The 21,013-nt window shown below is 38.1% G+C and overlaps 4 non-coding genes across 4 annotated transcripts; 1 reads left to right on the top strand and 3 right to left on the bottom strand.

The window, feature by feature from the left end:
* Positions 1-4,046: 4,046 nt before the first annotated feature.
* On the bottom strand, positions 4,047-4,128 carry trnas-uga (transfer RNA serine (anticodon UGA)). Its single transcript has one exon. It is a non-coding gene; the product is annotated as a tRNA-Ser (tRNA).
* Positions 4,129-12,526: 8,398 nt separating this feature from the next.
* Positions 12,527-12,600, bottom strand: trnan-guu (transfer RNA asparagine (anticodon GUU)). Its single transcript has one exon. It is a non-coding gene; the product is annotated as a tRNA-Asn (tRNA).
* Positions 12,601-14,917: 2,317 nt separating this feature from the next.
* On the bottom strand, positions 14,918-15,136 carry LOC116675728 (small nucleolar RNA U3). Its single transcript, XR_004328522.1, has one exon. It is a non-coding gene; the product is annotated as a small nucleolar RNA U3 (small nucleolar RNA).
* A 4,723-nt stretch (positions 15,137-19,859) lies between these two features.
* Positions 19,860-19,932, top strand: trnak-uuu (transfer RNA lysine (anticodon UUU)). Its single transcript has one exon. It is a non-coding gene; the product is annotated as a tRNA-Lys (tRNA).
* Positions 19,933-21,013: the final 1,081 nt, after the last annotated feature.

Here is a 21,013-nt window from a genome sequence, read left to right on the forward strand (position 1 = left end):
TTTACAACCCGTAAGCTGTTGGAACCTTTGTTGCCACAGGTTCCCGAACCTGAAGGTCAGAAAAGCGGAGCAGAGTGGCGCAGCGGAAGCGTGCTGGGCCCATAACCCAGAGGTCGATGGATCGAAACCATCCTCTGCTAATTACTGTGCTTTGTTTCAAATTAAGTCTATTTCCTGTTTGTTGATGTTTAACAATGCATCTGTGTCTGAAGTGAAATCTCTGCAATGCTCATTGCATAATACAATAAATATGCTACACAACGGTACAAGTACATAAATACAGTAAAATAGAGACTGTAAAACATGTACATTTAAAGTGCTTGTTGTGCTGTCTGATAGTCTGAGGTATAAAAGAGAGACCATACCGCTTAGTTTGTGTCACAGGAGGTCTTAGTCTACCACTACGTTCTATAACCCTACCAGTCAGATTACCACAGGAGGTGATATCTTCTGCAGCTCTTTTAAAGACTCTACCATAATACCTGCTGGAGATGCCAGGTCCTCATACATGGAAAGCATGAGCTCTACCACTGAGCTACATCCCCTGAAGATTTTCAGATTTTTTTTACTTTTTTCTGAGATAGACTTAGACTTATCTTTATTAATCCTTTTGGGATAACTCCCGCAAGGAAATTGAAATATCACTAATTAAAAGAAGAAACCGTGGTAAAACATGTAATGTTAATGTTGTTTATGACTTCAAAACCTGTAAATGCAACTGCGGTGGCTGGAAATCAAACCTGGGCAAAATGATTGTACTGCTATGGTATAAGTATAAATCATAGTTGAAAAGTAACACACCTGTTGCCTTTCTGCTGGACAATACAATGTTCACTGCAAATTTTGTAACACAGACTGAAAATAAATGATAAGAAATGCATTGGTGGAGATGGGCTGCTTCCACTACTTCTGAGATAACACTGTCTTTGCTACCACTCTTGAGGAACACCTCTCGTTGTCGGCAGGATTCAAACCTGCACGGGGAGACCTCATGGGATTTCTAGTCCATCGCCTTAACCGCTCGGCCACAACTACCTGCAATTTAGTGCCAAACCTATTGGAACAAATGTTCATAAACTTTTCGATTGGTTATTAGAAGTTACCAGACACTGACAAAGTGCAAATCGTAGTGCACTTCCTGTGTCTGTGGATCCTCATGGAGGCAGCTTGATTGATTGATATGCTCCCTTTTTTGTACCATAACAGAGATATTTTGTCAAATTGGGTTGTGCAAGTAACCTTTCTGGTTACTTCTTGACAAATAAAAGAAAGTAACCACACAACAAAATTTACTGCAACGGCTAGTGGGTCAACTGCTTGGAAGGCACCTATGCTCTATAACTATACCACCATCACTGGACAACACAGTCGATGTCCTTAAAAGTTGGATTTTTCCTTTTTATTAACTTAAGGCATTAAGATCAATTTCCAAAACAATGATTTTTTAAATTCCTCTTTTTAGCAGAGATGGCAAAAGTACTCACTGCCCGTATTCAAGTAGAAGTACAGAAAATTGTGTTAAAAAATAATCTGGTAAAAGTTGAAGTACTGATTTAACTTCTTTACTCAAGTAAAAGTATCAAAGTACAGACTTAGCAATTTACTTAAAGTATAAAAGTAAAAGTAGCCTTATTAATGACAAAGCTACTTGGACCAGACAGATGTTACTAGAGAGCTGCTGAGAATCTTCAGTGGACATGGAGAAAAGACTCTTTATTCTTTATTCTTTATATGCCATTGCCTACATTTTAAATGGCCGTCTGCCAATAGGCCTAAAACATATATAAACATATAGCCTATTTATATTGACAGAGACTGGGACTCCAGGTTAATAAGATTCTGTCTAAGTAGCAAGATATGAATTTAGCTGGGATTTTGTGAGAAGTCTGTGTATATTCCCATCTAATTAGATTCAATTTGGTATTGACGACAAAAAAATAATAACTAACTCCCGTGAAATTATTTGAAATTTAGTGAGGACTAGATTAGGACTGGATTTAAAGCTGATTCTGGTTTCCAACTTGGCCCAGGTGTGTCTGTTAAAACACAGACAGAGACGACTTCTCTCTGTTGATGCTTTATCTAGCATCAGGATAAACATGGGGGGGGGGGCGGGGTAGCTCTGCTATGGCTGTGTGTGTGGTAATAAAAGAAATAAATAACATTGTAAAGGCTACCATACACAATGCATAGGAATAATATATGCTAGTAGATAATAACAATAAACCCACTATTAATTACATTATCTTAATGAGCAAGGACGTTCAACAATCGCCATTATATCGTATAAACAGCCAGGTGTAACCTAGGTAACAGGTGTAACCTAGGTAACAGGTGAAAAACACAAAGAAGCTAACTTTTAAAAACATTTGCCAGAACTACAGACCAATACAACAACAGGCTCAAATGAACTGACAACATCAGTTATATGACTTACAGTTCTCCGCTATTCACAATCACACCTGATAGACGAGCTTTAGTACAAAACTAAAGTAACGAGCCAATTTTGTAAAATGTAAGGAGTAGAAAATACTGATATTCGTGTTAAAATGTAAGGAGTAAAAGTCAAAAGTCGGCAAAAAAATAAATGGTAAACTAAAGTAAAAATGTCTGAAAAATCTACTTGAGTACAGTAATGAAGTGTTTGTACTTCGTTACTTCGTTAACAAAGTATTTATAGTTTGTTACTTCCAATCTCTGATAACTGTAAAGATTAATATGTACATGGTTTGTACAAGCGCTATATAAATACATTATATTTACATGGTTTGCATAACTGTACCTTCTGATAGACATAAGGCCACTTTGGTTATCTGTGGGCTGCTCTATGGTCTTCTGCAGAAGGATAAATCCTAGAGTTGGCTCCGGGTTATTTAAGCAACAAACATCCCTGGGTGGACTTGAACAACCGTCCTTTCGGTTAACAGCCGACTGCGCTGACCTATTGCGCCACAGAGACTGCGCCTGGCTGATATTTTATGAGCGGGACCTCGATCTTTAAGCCACAAGCATTTTAAATATTTGGCAGAACATTTCTGAACTGATGATGTATCAGTCATTTTGCTGGTGATTTCTTGGTCACAGCAACAAGCTTGATCATTGACATACAGTTGCACGCCACGTATCACAAAACTGTTGGGTATGACATTATGTATTTGCTTGTATTACATCAAGTGACCTGCATACCAATGACTGCAAAGATTAATATGCATATGGCTTGCAAAACTGTACCTTCTTATTTAGGTAAGGCCACTTAGGGCTCATACATCCTAGAGATGGCTCTCTCCAGGTTATTTAAGCAACAAACGTCCCTTGTTGGACTTGAACTTCTATCCTTTCAGTTAACAACCGACTGCGCTGACCTATTGCTCCACAGAGACTGCGCCTGGCTGAAGTTTTATGAGCGCCAGCTTGATCTTTAAGCTACAAGCATTTGCTTTATGGCCTTTTGAGGTTGTGCTGCACATGTATGCTTATCAGGCTATTTTCCTGTTACTCAGAAATTGGAGAAGCTGCCTCTGTGGTCTTCTGCAGAAGGATAAATCCCAGAGTTGGATCACTCCAGGGAGCTCGATCTTTAAGCCAGAAGCATTTGCTTTATGTGAGCTTTGCTAACTGTGAGAAACTGTCACAAACGCAGATGCGAGGTGATGCAGCGGCGTCTAGAAGCTGAGGAGACAGGCTTAATTGCGGGTGGTGGAACATGTCTATGTCTGTGGATCCTCATGGAGGCAGCTTGATTGATTGTTATGTTCCCTTATTTGTGCGATATAACAGAGATCTAATGTTTTATCAAACCTGGTTGGGAGAGTAACCTTTCTGGTTACTTCTTGACAGATAAAGTAAGTAACGTCACTCAAAGAAAGTTACTGGCTGGGAACCAAAGCCATATCAACTGCAACACATCTGGGCATTGAGAATGAAAATAAATGCTCAGAGATGCATCAGTGGCTTCCAGTAACTATTTGATATTATAGTATTGTCCATGAAGGTACATCTGCCATTTGTTATAATGAGATGTATGACCACAATTAAAGAGCGCCTCTCCTTGTTGGCAGGATTTGAACCTGCGAAGAGAGACCCCAATGGATTTCAAGTCCATCGCCTTAACCACTCGGCCACAACAACCTAAAAAACAGTGTAATACTGATTTGCACTAATATTTACACTGACTCACGAAAAAAACACGAGTAAAATTAAAAAACACTGCATAAAATTTGCTACCGTGTGTTTATTTAAATATGGGTACACTTTACATGTAGGTGTATACTTTACTGCAAATTAAACTGAGATGTCAGGGTTTCAATCTCCACCTCTGAAAAGTCCTGCTTCTTAGCCGGATTACGTCCGGCCATGTCGTAAATAGTAGGGGCGAGGACTCAAAACCGAGAATATATTGGGGTGTGATATTTTAATTGTTGTGATTGTTGTGTGCCTTTAATATCACACATGTGGATATAATGAAAGAAACTGCCTAGCAAACTCTATTGAAGGTTCCATGGTGTAATGGTTAGCACTCTGGACTCTGAATCCAGTGATCTGAGTTCAAATCTTGGTGGAACCTGGTTTTAAGCCACAGCACAGGTGAAAACATTCAACCTTTCAACTTTCCACATCTAGTTTAAAGTAAGCTTATGTTGGTGGGGGCATGTTGAGGAGTCACCTGGTTGTTAATGTAACTTGAAGGACCTCCAAATTTGACAGTATTGACTGGAAGTGATAGACTTTGAGTTGCATGGGGGATACAAACTTTGTATTCAGTCTCATAATCACCATAAAAATAAGCTATCATTGAAATTTGAACTTGTGTTGCTGCAGTCTGAGTATACAGTGTTCATCCTGAATGGGCCAGTATAGAGCATCAGAATTGCTTGATGAATGGTCTATTAGCTTTGGAACAACCCACAGCTCTCCATTGTCAGATATGGGTGGGGTAGTGGGCAGTGTGTCCAACCCCTTTCTGTGTAAAAAAAACAACTAAAGAAGTCTCTTGGATGAGAGACAAAACTTTTGCGGAGAATCTTTTACCAAGTCCAGTTGCCCTTGGCCTAGTTGTGAACTTTTGGGGTAATAACATGGATCAGGAACCAAAACGGACACATCTGGACTCAATGTGGGCATTGTACAGCAATATTTTACACGTTTAGACCATGAAGACAGTTATCAGTATATTTCCCATCTGGCAGGTATATCTGTGGACACAGTTGGACATTTTGAAGATAATTGCACAATGTTGACCCAATTGTCAGTCTATTTCCATCTGGCAGGGACATTTCTGGATTCAGGTGGACAGTGGTGGATCTTGATTCCCACCATAGGATTTGGACATAGACAGTTGAGAAAACTTCCCTAGTTAACTATGACATGGATGACTGAGAACCTACTATATCATGACATGTTTAATTTACTATATTATAATTTTTTAAACAGGTCCTACTGAAAATCTGTTGGATCAGTCAGGATGGCCGAGCGGTCCAAGGCGCTGCGTTCAGGTCGCAGCCTCCACTGGAGGCGTGGGTTCAAATCCCACTTCCGACAGCTACCGTTTTTCTGAGACATGGTATATTACTTATTGGCGAGACATAACAAGAAAAAACAAGAAGAGGTGGGGGAGATAGAGTAAAGCCCTGACAGAATACAGACAAAAGATGTGAAATAGTGTCAATTGAGACCAGAAGAATTGGAGAAAAAAAACTAGCTTCTCTTTTCTCCTGTTTTGTACACAACCCAAAGTTTTACAAAACAAAAGATAACTTTCACTAAATCCCTCAGTTAAATCACAGTCAATATTTGTCTCACAAACTGTCTCAATGTCCAATTAAAATCATTTATCCAACAGAATTGGAACTTTAACTTACCCCCGCTGTTTGAAATTGCTTCCTTGTCATTTGGATTTCAGAGTGGAGTCAGCGAGCCCTCAGTGGTTTCTGACCCTCTCTCTCTCAAAGATGTTTGGCAAGGTTTAGAGGCAGGTGATCATCAGATCCTTGGATGCATGCCCTCATCAGTCACCGGTGGAGTCCCGATCTGATCCCTCCTTGAAATCCTGCCGACAACGCCAAGTTTGTTGTGGAAGTTTCTTTAACAGCGAAGGAGGAATTTGATTTGAAGTGAGACTCTGTTGAAACAGAATAAAGACAGTCTAAAAACTGAATTACAGGTTTTGGTATTATGTGAAAAGGTTTAATTGTTTTCTCGAGAAAACAATTTGATGACAAGAACAGCTTTCACAATGAACAGAGTTACAGAGTGACCACTTTAGAATACTGTTTCTGTCAGGGTCCACGTCATCTATTCTTCAAGGAAATGGTGTGGAGTCATAACAAGCCCAGTTGTCTCCCATAAAGGAGAAACACACAGATGACAAATACAGAAGTCATATACTCTGAGAGGCATTGGAGATCTTATTATGAATAATTAATATGAAAATCATTGGTTAAATGGGATTTTCCCATTATATAATATAAGATGTTCTGGTACATTTTGTTATAACCCAGCTCTACAAACGTGTCAGAAGCAGAATTGATTATGTTAGAAACACATCCTGTCCCTGGTTGCAGTCCCACTTTTACGTCCACTGTTCTTTTGCTCTGCAATTCCTAAACTGAGGGTCATAAACTTTCAGTCACATTCCAACTGAAAGATAACAAATAAGCACACAAACACATCACATCACTGTGACATGGGGACCCCACCCTTTGTGGATAAGACTAGGGGTCCAAGAGCCAAAGAGCCAGACAAATTTGGGGGAGAGCTGTTAGCTTGACTCTGTATTTGTCTCAGGATATCTTTCATCAACATCTGAGATTTTGACTACTAATTGACTGAACCCTGAGAATGGAGCAGGATTTAGCTTCAACACTAGGAGAAGCAAGTACTTAATGTGAATGTACTGTGCTTAAAAGGAAAAGTGAGTTGATTAGATCTTATTTTGTTAATGCCAATTGAATTGTTCTTGTATCTCAAAGGCTTATTTCAAAGTTGCACTTTGTTCCAACCATAGACTGTATATAGATTAATGGACAGAGCATCCGGTTCGGCAAAGTGCTGCAACTGCGAAAGTAATTTAAACCTGCATTCTATCTGAAATCCTGCAGAGGGCAACACGCGTGGATGCAAAAGGAGGTTGGTTTCTATAGACGTCTATGGAAAAATTACCCACTTCTCACTTGATTTATTATCTCAGTAAACATCTTCATATTGAGTTTTTGGTCCCGATCGCTAGTGTTATTCTTTTGATCCTTTGAGGCTTTTAATCCTATGATGCTTTTAATCCTTTGATGCTTTTGATTTTTTGATTTTTGATGTTTTGATCCTATGATCCTTTTCATCCTATGATATATTTGATCCTTTGATGCTTTTGATCCTTTGATGCTTTTAATCCTATGATGCTTTTGATTTTTTGATGCTTTTGATCCTATGATGTTTTTGATCCTATGATGCTTTTGATCCTATGATGCATTTGATCCTTTGATGCATTTGATCCTTTGATGCATTTGATCCTTTGATGCTTTTGATCCTTTTATGCTTTTAATCCTATGATGCTTTTGATTTTTTGATGCTTTTGATCCTATGATGTTTTTGATCCTATTATGCTTTTGATCCTATGATGCATTTGATCCTTTGATGCTTTTGATCCTTTGATACGTTTGATCCTGTGATGCTTTTGATCCTTTAATGCTTTTGATCCTATGATGCTTTTGATCCTATGATGCTTTTGATTTTATGATGCTTTTGACCCTATGATGCTTTTGATCCTATAATGCTTTAGATCCTATGACGATTTTGATCCTATGATGCTTTTGATCCTAAGATGCTTTTGATCCCAATATTTTTCTTTCTGTGTTTCTTTATTTCATAACAGGATTATAACCGCTGTAAGTCATCTTATGCTTTGTGTGTGGGCTTAATGGAATCATGAGACTTTGAGCTTTCTAATGATGTGCTGCACATCTGAACAGGTTATTCCTATGATGCTTTTGATCCTATGGTGCTTTTGTTCTTTTGATGCTTTTGATCCTATGATGCCTTTAATGCTTTTGATCCCAATATGCTTTTAATCCTATGATGCTTTTGATTTTTTGAAGCTTTTGATCCTATGATGTTTTTGGATCCTATGATGCTTTGGATCCTATGATGCATTTGATCCTTTGATGCTTTTGATCCATTGATTCGTTTGATCCTATGATGCTTTTAATCCTATGATGCTTTTGATTTTTTTGATGCTTTTGATCCTATGATGTTTTTGATCCTATGATGCTTTTGATCCTTTGATGCTTTTGATCCTTTGATGCTTTTGATCCTTTGATACTTTTGATCCTATGATGCTTTTGATCCTATGATGCTTTTGATCCTTTGATTCTTTAGATCCTTTGAAGCTTTTGATCCAATGATGCTTTTAATCCCATGATGCTTTTGAGCCTTTGATGCTTTAGATCCTATGATGCTTTTGATCCTTTGACGCTTTTGATCGTATGACGCTTTTGATCCTATAATGCTTTAGATCCTATGATGCTTTTGATCCTTTGATGCTTTTGATCGTATGATGCTTTTGATCCTATAATGCTTTAGATCCTATGATGCTTTTGATCCTTTGATGCTTTTGATCCCATGATGCTTTTGATCCTTTGATGCTTTTGATCCCATGATGCTTTTGATCCAAATATTTTTCTTTCTGCGTTTCTTTATTTTATAACAGGATTATAACCGCTGTAAGTCATCTTATGCTTTCTGTGTGGACTTAACATGTTGGGAGTATAGCTCCCGGCACCGGGACGTATCCTCGCCATTTTTTGGAAGTGCTGACTTCCTTCATAAATTGTAAGCATTAAACAGTCATAAACACGCTCATGCCATACATCATTTGAAAGCTTAAAGTCTCATAAATCTATCCAGCCCACACACAAAGCAATAAGGTGACTCACAACGGTTATAATCATGTTCTGAAGTAAAGAAAGACAGAAAGATTTGAGTCTAAATCGAGTGTGCTTTCCTACCTGTCTCCTTGTGTCTTTAATCACAGCGGTGAAAGATCGCCAAAGACTTTGTTTTCCTACATCGCCAACACTCCAAGCTATTAGAATATCCAAGCCTTGTAATCCATAATTATCTGGTCCCCTCACAATCTTGTAGTTTCTGGCCAAGTTTCGACGTAGAGAAATCTAGATAGTGCATCAATTCTCGGTTTTGATTGTGTGTATCTTTTTCCCTCTGCGCGCTACAACCTCACGCCGCACACCGCCAGACTCTGTGGCTTCTGCAGATTCCACTGAACTTTGGTCCCAGCCAATAGCTTCAGTATTTCTCAAGATACTCCCAAGCTAAGCCAATGAAATCTCTCAGTCCCCATTGGGCCCACGTGGGAAAAACTGACAGCATATCCCACCAGTTAGAGAAAGAGGTCATAAAACTGGCATTCCTGTGTAGCCAATAAGAAGACGAGTTGATTGATATCAAACATGGCCAGAAAAAACTATCCCTGTGATGGCTCCAGCCCTTTCAAAGCAAAACTAAGACCTTCTTATGGCATTTCACCATTTCATCAAATTATGATTACTTATTCCTATAAATCTATGTATGTACTTCTTTTAGGTATATGTGTGAGTGATGTGGATGTGTTTTTGTATTTCAGAAGTTTTGTATTTAGCACTTTTTTAGAAATAAGAAATAAGACAAATGCACAGACATATCTGTAGAAATACATTCATGTAAAATCCATTTTATAAGTCATTTTTTTCTGGATATTTTCTGTTCTAAGTTGAGACATGTGGCTAGGGTACTATTGTAGTATATAGCCCATGTAATATGCTTACAGTAGTGCTTTTTTTAATTTTTCAGATGATTTACTTGGACGGAAATAGAAATTCTGGGTTCTAACCTCTGTAGCTCTCGGTTTCTGCATATACATATCAACTTTCTTTTATATCAATGCATATACACATCAACTTTCTTTTTCATTAATGCATGTACACATCAACTTTCTTTTTGATTAATGCATGTACACATTCATTATGTCATCATCACTATTCATTATGACATTCATACATCATTTTTCATTGATATTAATGCAGATATGAACTTTCTTTTAGATTTATGCATATAAACATCAACTTTCCCTTTGATTTATGCATATACACATCAACTTTCTTTTTGATTAATGCATATACACATCAACTTTCTTTTAGATTAACGCATGTTCACATCAACTTTCTTTTTAATAAATCCATGTACATATCAACTTTCTTTTCGATTAATGCATAAACACATCAACTTTCTTTGATATTAATGCATTCACACATCAACTTTCTTTTTGATTTATCATCACCATTCATTATGTCATCATCACTATTCATTATTTCATCATCACAATTTATTATGACATCAACTTTCTTTTGGATTAATGCATATACACATCAACTTTCTTTGAAATTAATGCATATACACATCAACTTTCTTTTTGATTTATGCATATACACATCAACTTTCTTTTAGATTTATGCATGTACACATCAACTTTCTTTTTGATTTATCATCACCATTCATTATGTCATCATCACTATTCATTATGACTTCACCTTTTTTTATAGATTAATGCATATACACAATTAATTTATTTTTTATTAATGCTTATACACATACTTTCTTTTAGATTAATGAATATACACATCAACTGTCATTTTCATTAATAAATATACACATCAACTTTCTTTTAGATTAACGCATATACGCATTAACTTTCTTTTTCATTATATCATCACCATTCATTATGTCATCATCACAATTCCTTATGACATCAACTTTCTTTTATATTAATGCATATACACATCAACTTTTGTTTTGAGTAATGCATGTACGCATACACTTTCTTTTTCATTAATGCACATAAACATCAACTTTCTTTTAGATGAATGCATATATACACATCAACTTTTTTTTTGATTTATGCATATACACATCAACTTTCATTTTCATTAATACATATACACATCAACTTTCTTTTTGATTCATGCATATACAAATCAACTTTCTTTTCATTATATCATCACCGTTCATTATGTCATCGTCACAGTTCATTATGACATCAACTTCGTTTTAGATTAATGCACATACACATCAACTTTCTATTATATTAATATATATACACATCAACTTTCTTTTAGATTAATGCATATACACATCAACTTTCTTTTTGATTAATGCATATACACATCAACTTTCTTTATAATAAATGCATATACACATCAACTTTTTTTTTGATTAATGCATGTACACATCAGCTTTTGTTTTGATTAATGCACATACACATAAACTTTCTTTTAGATTAACGCATATACACATCAACTTTCTTTTAGATTAACGCATATACGCATCAACTTTCTTTTTCATTAATGCACATAAACATCAACTTTATTTTTCATTAATGCATATACACATCAACTTTCTTTTAGATTTCTGCATACACGCGTCAAGGTTTTTTTTAGATTTCTGCATATACACATCAACTTTCTTTTTCAATAATGTATTTACACATCAACTTTCTTTTTGATTTATGCATATGCACATTCATTATGTCATCATTACTATTCATTATCTGATCATCACAATTCATTATGACATCAACTTTCTGTTAGTTTTATGCATACACACATCAACTTTCTTTATAATAAATGCATATACACATCAACTTTTTTTGATTAATGCATATACACATCAACTTTTGTTTTCATTAATAAACATACATATAAACTTTGTTTTTGATTTATGCATATACTCAACAACTTTCTTTTATATTAATGCATATACACATCAACTTTCTTTTAGATTAATGCATATACAAATCATCTCTCTTTTTGATTTATCTTCACCATTCATTATGTCATCATCACTATTCATTATGACATCAACTTTCTTTTTAATAAATGCATATACACATCTAATTTCTTTTTTATTAATGCTTATACACATCAACTTTCTTTTAGATTAATGAATATACACATCAACTGTCATTTTCATTAATATACACATTAACTTTCTTTTTGAATTATGCATAAACACATCAATTTTCTTTTAGATTTATGCATATACACATCAACTTTCTTTAAAAAAAATGTATATACACATCAACTTTCTTTTTGATTCATCATCACCATTCATTATGTGATCATCACTATTCATTATGTCATCATCACAATTCATTATGACATCAACTTTCTTTTATATTAATGCATATACACATCAACATTTGTTTTAGATTAATGCATATACACAAACTTTTTGCGTATACACATCAACTTTCATTTTCATTAATACATATACACATCAACTTTCTTTTTGATTTATGCATATACACATCAACTTTCATTTTCATTATATCATCATCGTTCATTATGACATCAACTTCGTTTTAGATTAATGGACAAACACATCAACATTCTATTATATTAATACATATACACATAAACTTTCTTTTTTGATTAACGCAAATACTAGAAGAAGATATAAATAATAGAAGAAATTAAGCAACAACCGTCCCTGGGTGGACTTGAACCACCATCCTTTTGGTTAACAGCCAACTGCGCTGACCTATTGCGCCACAGAGACTGAGCCTCTGATATTTTATTGTTTGCCTATTGTTTTATTATTTTGTTTTTGATATATTTATATTAGAAGGGAGACGTTCAGAGAAGATATGGAGAAGGACTTTCGGTCAGCACCAAGGTGCTTCTGGAAAGCTGTTCGCCACCTCAGGAGAGGGAAGCGAGGAATCATCCAAGCTGTGTACAGTAAGGATGGGATGTGGTTGACCTCAACTGAGGAGGTAATAGAGCGGTGTAAGGAGCACTTTGAGGAACTCCTAAATCCAGCTGAAACGTCCTCTGTGGTAGAGGCAGAGGTGGAGGATGATGGGATTGTCGTCAATTTCCCTGGTGGAGGTTAATGAGGTAAGCCTAACCTTTTTCAAGTAACATTGTCCACCATGGACAAGACAAATACTTCAAGATTGGCAATAACTAGAAATGATCAATCTACACATTTGTGAATATTTTTTCTGTGACTTCACGTTCAGAATACTGGTGTGTGAATATTTTCTACAAGTGCAAATTACAAATTTAGATTTTTTTTTACAAGCTCTCGTGTGTTTTTTCATTGTGTGACATCAAATTAAGATCACACGTGTGTGATTATTTTTGCAAGTGCAAATTTTATTTTTACAAGTGCAAGTTTAAACATATAAGTTCAGATTTTTTTGTTCTGCAAGCTCTCACCTTTTGCCCCATATTTCCCTTCATATGAGTCAGATCCAGCAGCACTAAGGAAGAGCAGCCTCTCCTACGGCGAGTGGTGGCGACCCACGGGGAAACTTTGGTTTCCCAGTCAGTTCCAGTAGTACAGGTGAGAAAGTGGTGGATAAAACGAGGACTGTGGGTCGGCGTAGTTGGTACGTGAGTGGAAATACATCCAACATGCTAACGCATATCCAACGCCATCACCCAGACATGCCAATCACTGGAACGAGACAAAAAAAACTGTCCAACGTCTCCTCCCTACAGTGGTTAACAAGCCTTTAGATCCAAATACAAATAGGGCCAAAAAAAAAATCACTGAATCAATCAGGATTTCCACGTCACCTTCAACGCCCCGTATCCACTCGTAGAGTAACCAGGCTTCAAGTATTTGCTGTATGTACTCAAACCTCGTTACAACACGCCATCCCGTCCACCGGGACTTCAGTGTACCGTTCCAACCCTTTAATACATGTCAATCAAGCTGAGCTTGTAAAGGCCATACAGTCTGATTAGTTAAGTGGAAACACCTGTGGGAGTGGAACATGGATGTGTAGAGATGGGCTTTCAAACAATGCACATTTTTGACATGTCAAAGTAGGAAAAGCAAAGGTAGAAATAAAGAGGAGTTATGGCTTAACTCAGTTTACATTTTTATACAGGACATAAGGCATGACAAAGTCAAGAAAGTAGATGTAACTGTCAAGCGTTTCTTTAGGCTGTGAGGTGTCCACACTTGAAGGACCAGACTTTGGATTTTACTCAAGGTATATTTTAATTCTGACCAGTTCATCAGGTACCAGGCCGGTATAGCAGAAGGTAAAAAACCTTTATACACAAAAGAAATGAAAACAATTAAATAGGTATTTTAACCAATGTGGATAAAGTGTTTAACCTATGAGTACATAAGTAGTTGCATATAAGTACATAAGTAGTTGCATATCAGAAGTTGAAGTAATAATAGTGATAACATAAAGTAATAATTCAATCTACACAGCTCTATAAAGAAGAAGAATACACCAATATCGGGTGCAGTATTAACTAACAAACAGAGCATGTCTTAACTAACAAATGTACAGTAGTAAACCTAGTTCCTTTTTCCTTTACCTATACAAAAAGGTACTTAGATTTGACACAGTGATAACCTTTTCACCCACAACAATACCCTAATCTATCAAACACCAAACATAAACAACCAAATAAGAGTCCATGTAAGCTTACCGATAGCCCGTCACAACCGAAATCCCATATCCTCACAGTGTCTGCTTCTGCCGTCTTAGTCCAATGCACACCAGTCAAATGACTGATGCGCGTATTTGTAACACGTCTGATTGCCTGATTCAATCCACCTGGTCGATCGGGCGCGCGCAGTCACGTGCGGGCCCTCGAACAGGACGCGCACAGGAGCCATCTGCGGAGCGGCGTGCAGAGGAGACAGCGAGCAGGTGAAGGAAATGGATCGCCGACGGGAGACAGCCACACCCCCGCCAGATCAGCGAGACAGTAACCCTTTCAAGTAACCTAGTTCACCATGGACTAAACATACTTCAAGACTGACTATAACTTTAGTTAATTAGAAAGCTTACCATGTTTTATCACCTTCATTCATTTTAGTTTTCCATATATCTGCTACTACCACTCTGATCATATTCCCTTCCTCAATGCACCATAAAGAAGCAAAGAACAATCATCAATGACAGAGAGCATATGAAGTGAATCATTACCCTCTGTCAGCTTCATGCTCAGAAAGAAATATCATGACTCATCATCATCGTGGTTAGCGAGACCAAACACTTTAGAAACACATTCCTCAAGTCAGAAACTCTAGAAATGATCCCTGAAAGTATAGTCTTGGTTAGACTGGGGGGGGGAATTCTGCATCTCATTCACAGAGAGTTACGTGCTCCATGACTCACTCTTTAGGTATGTAGAGAATTAGATTTTCAGACTGAATACTTCAGTGTTACTTATTCTCTCCAATAAATGCTCCAGTCCTTTCTTTGTATTAATTGGTCTCAGAATGTTGCAGGTTAACCACCACTGTTGATTATTGGGTACAAAAAGCACTCAAGATATGTATATATATCATTTTTTTAAATGTCTCCAAATAATGTTAAAAGTTAGTTTTTGGTAATTTTTAGTATTCGCTGGTTTATTAAGTCAATTCGGCGATGACGTCACACTGGGGAGCGAAGTCTCAGCCTGGCACTAGAACTACGGCGACTGACTGGGATGAGGAAGAGGAGGAAAAGCCAGCAGCCAAATAATTATGAACCTGCCAGATCTGAGAGGTGTAATGGGAAAATTACATTTAACCAATGAGTTTCATATTAATTATTCATAATAAGATCTCCAATGCCTCTTAGAGTATATGACTTCTGTATCTGTCATCTGTGTGTCTTCTCCTTGATGGGAGACAACTGGGTTTGTTATGACTCCACACCATTTCCTTGAAGAATAGATGACGTGGAGCCTGACAGAAGCAGTTACCTAGAACGGTGTTCATTAGGGATGAGCGAGTACAGCATTATCTGTATCTGTATCTGTTTACCACATGAATTATCTGTATCCGGATCCGTACTCGGACTGGGCGGGGCCTAAACCGGAAGGGGTCAGATTTAACCCGGAAGTGGGTCGGGTTCTCTTGAAATGGGCGGGGCTTTAACCGGTATGTTATTTAAGCATGCAATTGATATAAGTTGATCAAAAATTGTTATATTTATTGCTGATTTGAAAACTATTTACATGACAGCTTCGAGCTTCAGATCAATGGTGTTGTCATGGTAACAAACAAACTATATACAGAACGTTTTGCAACAATTAATACAACACATGCGGTTGCAATTATGAAGTAAAATGTACTGAACAAGAGTTTTCATACTCAGTATAACTTTCTTTTTTTAACTTTTAATTTTTTTATGATCAGTGTGATTTTTTTTGTTTTTGGTTCTTTTTTATTTTTTTTATTTCCACAACAGGTGTGTGTGTGTGTGTGTGTGTGTGTGTGTGTGTGTGTGAGTAAGAGAGAGAAAAACAGAGAGAGAGAGAGAGAAAGACAGATAAGTGGCGGGCGGGGGGGGGCAGCTGACAGTAAAAAAAAACAAATCTCCGATGGCAGAGACGCAACAGGAGTCGCATTTAAACCAAGCAGCATGTCTGAAACCCACGTTCACCAGAAATCTACTGGTTACTATGTAAGGACTACAACCCGAAGTTAAAAACAAACCTGAAGCTGAAGAAACCCTAAACGTTAACGGAACAGATCCGCAGACCCGACTGCCTGACGGAGCAGAGAGAGAGAGAGAGAGAGAGAGAGAGAGAGAGAGAGAGACAGATGTTCTCCATGTTCTGTGTGTGTGTGATTGATCCGAGCGGGTTTGTAGGCGGGGGGGGCGCTGTGATTATCACAGAACGCTGCGCGGCCAGTTGAGGAGTTGTATTCAATCCGAGTACGGATATTGACTCATATTACTCGGATAATACTTGTACTCGGCAAAAGTGCTTTATCCGTACCGGATACTCGTTTCAGCCGAGTACTCGGCTCATCCCTACCAACTGGTCAAGGAACAGCAAGAGACTTGGTATTTAAGACTACAAACTGACTATGTGACAGATGTGTAAGCTGTCATGTCCTGCCTTCTGAAGCTCTAGCCAGGAGTCATTCCTCGCCTATAACATGCTTTTATCCAGATGTTTTTAAAAACTTTTTCACGTTGAGAATAAGAAGTGTATGTTTTAACAAATCTCATTTCAGTTGTGCAGGAGCGGGAACCAGTGAGTCCAGTGCGTGGGCTGGCTTTTGGCGAGCCTTCAACTGTTTACATAAAAGGAAGTCTAAGTTGCCCATACTTGACACTCACCCTCCTCCTGATGCAACTTGAGACGTGTTGTTCATGTCCAGGAGTTGTGCACATTGCTCGACAATATTCCCATTTAGGGTCAGGATTTCTCCTCCCATGCTGAACACAGCCTGAGCCAAGGACCGCTTTCCCTTCATGAGTAGTCCAACGTGTTTGCTGGGACTTCCTCGAGGCCTAAGCTGGTAGAAAAATCTCCCCGTCAGGGAATCAAACCCCAATGTTCAGCGTGACAGGCGGAGATACTGTCCATTATACTAACGAGGAAAGCCCAACCTCTATTTTTGGCACATCAATCCACAGGTGGCACTATTCCAGCATTCATGACACAATGAATACATGTAAATATATTCAGGTTTACTATATATTTGCTGTCACTCAAATCCATGACAAAGCATCTGTGACTGAATTCAGTTTAAAATCTCTATGTGTCAAAAATGAACATGTCTAACAGCATTTTACAAGTTTACAATAAAATATGAATGGTGCATTTCCCCAAGAACATGCCAAAAAATCATTTTTCATCAGTTACTGTAGTGTAGTGGTTCGCCTCACACGCGAAAGGTCCCCTGTTTGAAACAGGGTGGAAAAACATTTCTTTATTCATGTTGACTTCGCACATTTAAACTCTGCTGAGTTGAACTCTAAATAACCTACACGGAAAAATATTCCCAACGTGAAATCATGGCCAGGCCTACCAAAGTTTCCATAGTGCAGTAGTCATCACATTCAGGAATTCAGGAATATCCTGTCTAAAATTGATGCAGAAAAACTAGTCCATGCATTTGTTACTTTAAGCTGGATTACTGCAATTCTTTATTGTCAGGCTGCTCGAAAAAGTCCATAAAGACTCTTCAGCTGATCCAGAATGCTGCAACACGTGTTCTGACAGGAACCAGGAAAAGAGATCACATCTCTCCTGTTTTAGCTTCTCTGCACTGGCTTCCTGTAAAATCCAGAATAGAATTTAAAATCCTTCTTCTCACCTACAAAGCTCTTCATGTTCAGGCACCATCTTATCTTAAAGAGCTCAGAGTACCTTATTACTCCACCAGAGAACTGCGCTCCCAGAATGCAGGGTTATTTGTGGTTCCTAAAGTCTTCAAAAGTAGAATGGGAGCCAGAACGTTGAGCTATTAAACTCCTCTCCTGTGGATCCAGGTTCCAGTTTGGGTTCAGGAGGCAGACCTGATCCCCACTATTACTTTCTAAAAAATGCATATATTTTGCTATGGTTAAGCCTCATATCCAAACTACTTTGGCAGATGTAGTAGTGTCGATGTAGCCTTGGTAAATAATTAGCAGCTGGTAGATAAATCTCTACTTTTCGGAATTATTTCTTTTTGCTGAGACTTGTGAAAACATAATGTGGCCATGCTGACTGATCGTTTTCAGTGGTACAATTTAGACCCAATCAAGCATTGGTGATTCAGTGCTAAGATTCAGGAGACCCTGCTCTGATTCCTGACCAATACAGCTTTGATTTACTACTATTCGGAATTAGTCCTTGCACAAAAAGGGCATGTTTGTGTGAAGGCAAACAGCTAATTTCTGGTGATGTTAACCTTCAGATTTCAGTCATGCATGTTAGCTCCATTTTGGTTGTTGGTGCACTAGGCAGCCCAAGACACTGATCCGTGTTTGGTGGAAAATGGATAAAATTACCTTTTTGCTGACACTTGTGAAAACATAATGTGGCCATGCAGACTGATTTTTTCCAGTGGTGCAATTTAAAGCACGTCGAGCATTCGTGGTTCAGTGGTAGAATTCCACGCGGGAGACCCGGGTCCGATTCCCGGCTAATGCAACTTTCCTTTACTAATATTTGGGATTAGCCCTTGCACGAAACGGGCATATTTGTTTTAACCATGACACGCGGGACAACAATGGGACGGTTGGGTTTAGGAAGCAATAACGGCACTTCTTAATCCCACAGCCCTCTTTTTTTAGAAGTGTGGGTAGCTGAGTCGGTAAAGCATCAGACTTTTATTCTGAGGGTCCAGGGTTCAAGTCCCTGTTCAGGCGTACAGTTGCACATTTTGCTTGCTGCCATGATAAATTGTACACTTTGGCAATCCTTAACACTTTCAGACACTGTATCATTTAAGTAACATGCACAAGTCTTTAAAAAGAAATGTGACTGTTTTTTATGCAGGTTTGCATCATAACAATGCGGGTGCTATCTCTAAATGAACAATGGCCAACCTACATCCATCTTGTTAGCACCCAAATCTCTGTGCTGATCTCCCTGCTTGGATGGCAAGTCATCTGGTGGATTTTTCCCATCAAGAGGGAGAGTTGTTTTATTGTACTCACCAGCAATAAAGTTAATTTGTCCACAAATTGCATTAGGTTATCAACGTTTTCAGCGAAAAAGAATACCACAGCTCAAGTCCCTGATAAGGCAACAGCTTGATTCTGGGATATGTATGAAGTGCTCGCTATCGTCATCTGTCATGCAGGTTTGCAGGATGTTCACAGTCTGCTAGTCGCCATGATGAGTTGGGACTTTGAGCTTTTTAACCGTTTTGGTCAATTTAGCCAATTTCAACCAGTTTGTGCAATAACAATTGGTGTTCTCAGGCAATGTGTAAATCATGGTCTACCCTCCTGCTGTCCAGGAGACCGTGATCATGGCAACAGCTTAATGGTCTTCATTTAAGTGCACTTTAATTTGTAGTTCCGGAGGTTGTTTTTTCCACCACCCTTTGTTTTGGAAGCCTGGGTAGCTCAGTCGGTAGAGCATCAGACTTTTAATCTGAGGGTCCAGGGTTCAAGTCCCTGTTCAGGTGTAGAGTTGCACATTCTGCTAGATGAGTTGTACATTTGTCATGCCTGAACACTTCAGACACTGCCATATCATTTGTGTTCCATGCATAAGTCTTTAAAAAGAATTGTGGCTGCTTTTCAAGCAGGTTTGTATCATAACAATGTTGCTGGTAAGTCTAAATGAACAATGGGCAACCTACATCCATCTTGCTAGCACCCAAATCTCTGTACTCATCTCCCTGCTTGGATAGAAGGTCATCTGGTGCATTTTTCCTGTCACGAGGGCTAAGAGTATAGAAACGGAACAAGAGGTAGAGTTATTTTTTTGCACCCAAACAGTAGTAAATTTTACTTGTCTGAAGCTGTGTTGTTTGAATTAGATTATCAATGTTTTGAGTAAAAACGAATACCACAACTCAAGTATTTGGTAAGGCGACAGCTTTATTGTGGGATATGTATAAAGTACTGATCTCTATGCTTTGATGGCAAGTCATCTGGTGGATTGGTCCTTCCATGGCAACAGCTTAATCTTCTTCATTTACTTGCACCTCAATTTGTAGTTCAGGAGATTGTTTTTTCCACAGACCTCGGTTTTCAATGTTGGTGGTACGTCTAAATGAACAATGGGCAACCTACATCCATCTTGCTAGCACCCAAATCTCTGTACTCATCTCCCTGTTTGGATGGCAAGTCATCTGGTGGATGTTTCCTGTCACGAGGGCTTTTGCTTGATTTACGTATAGTGCTTCCGCATGAGGACACTAAGAGAATAGAAGCGGAACCAGAGGGAGAGTTGTTTTATTGTACCCACTAGCAGTAAAGTTTATTTGTCTGTAGTCATAAAATTGCATTAGGTTATCAACGTTTTGAGCGAAAAAGAATACCACAGCTCAAGTCCCTGGTAAGGCAACAGCTTGACTGTGAGATATATGTGAAGTTCTCGCTATTGTCATCTGTCATGCAGGTTTGCTGGATTTTCACAGTCTGCTAGTGGCCCTGATGAGTTGTGACTTTGAGCTTTTTAACCGTTTTTTGGCCAATTTAGCCAATTTTCAACCAGTTTGTGCAATAACAATTGGTGTTCTCAGACATTGTGTAAATTAT

Source organism: Etheostoma spectabile, unplaced genomic scaffold, assembly GCF_008692095.1.
Source record: "Etheostoma spectabile isolate EspeVRDwgs_2016 unplaced genomic scaffold, UIUC_Espe_1.0 scaffold00002194, whole genome shotgun sequence".
NCBI classification, from domain to species: Eukaryota; Metazoa; Chordata; class Actinopteri; order Perciformes; family Percidae; genus Etheostoma; species Etheostoma spectabile.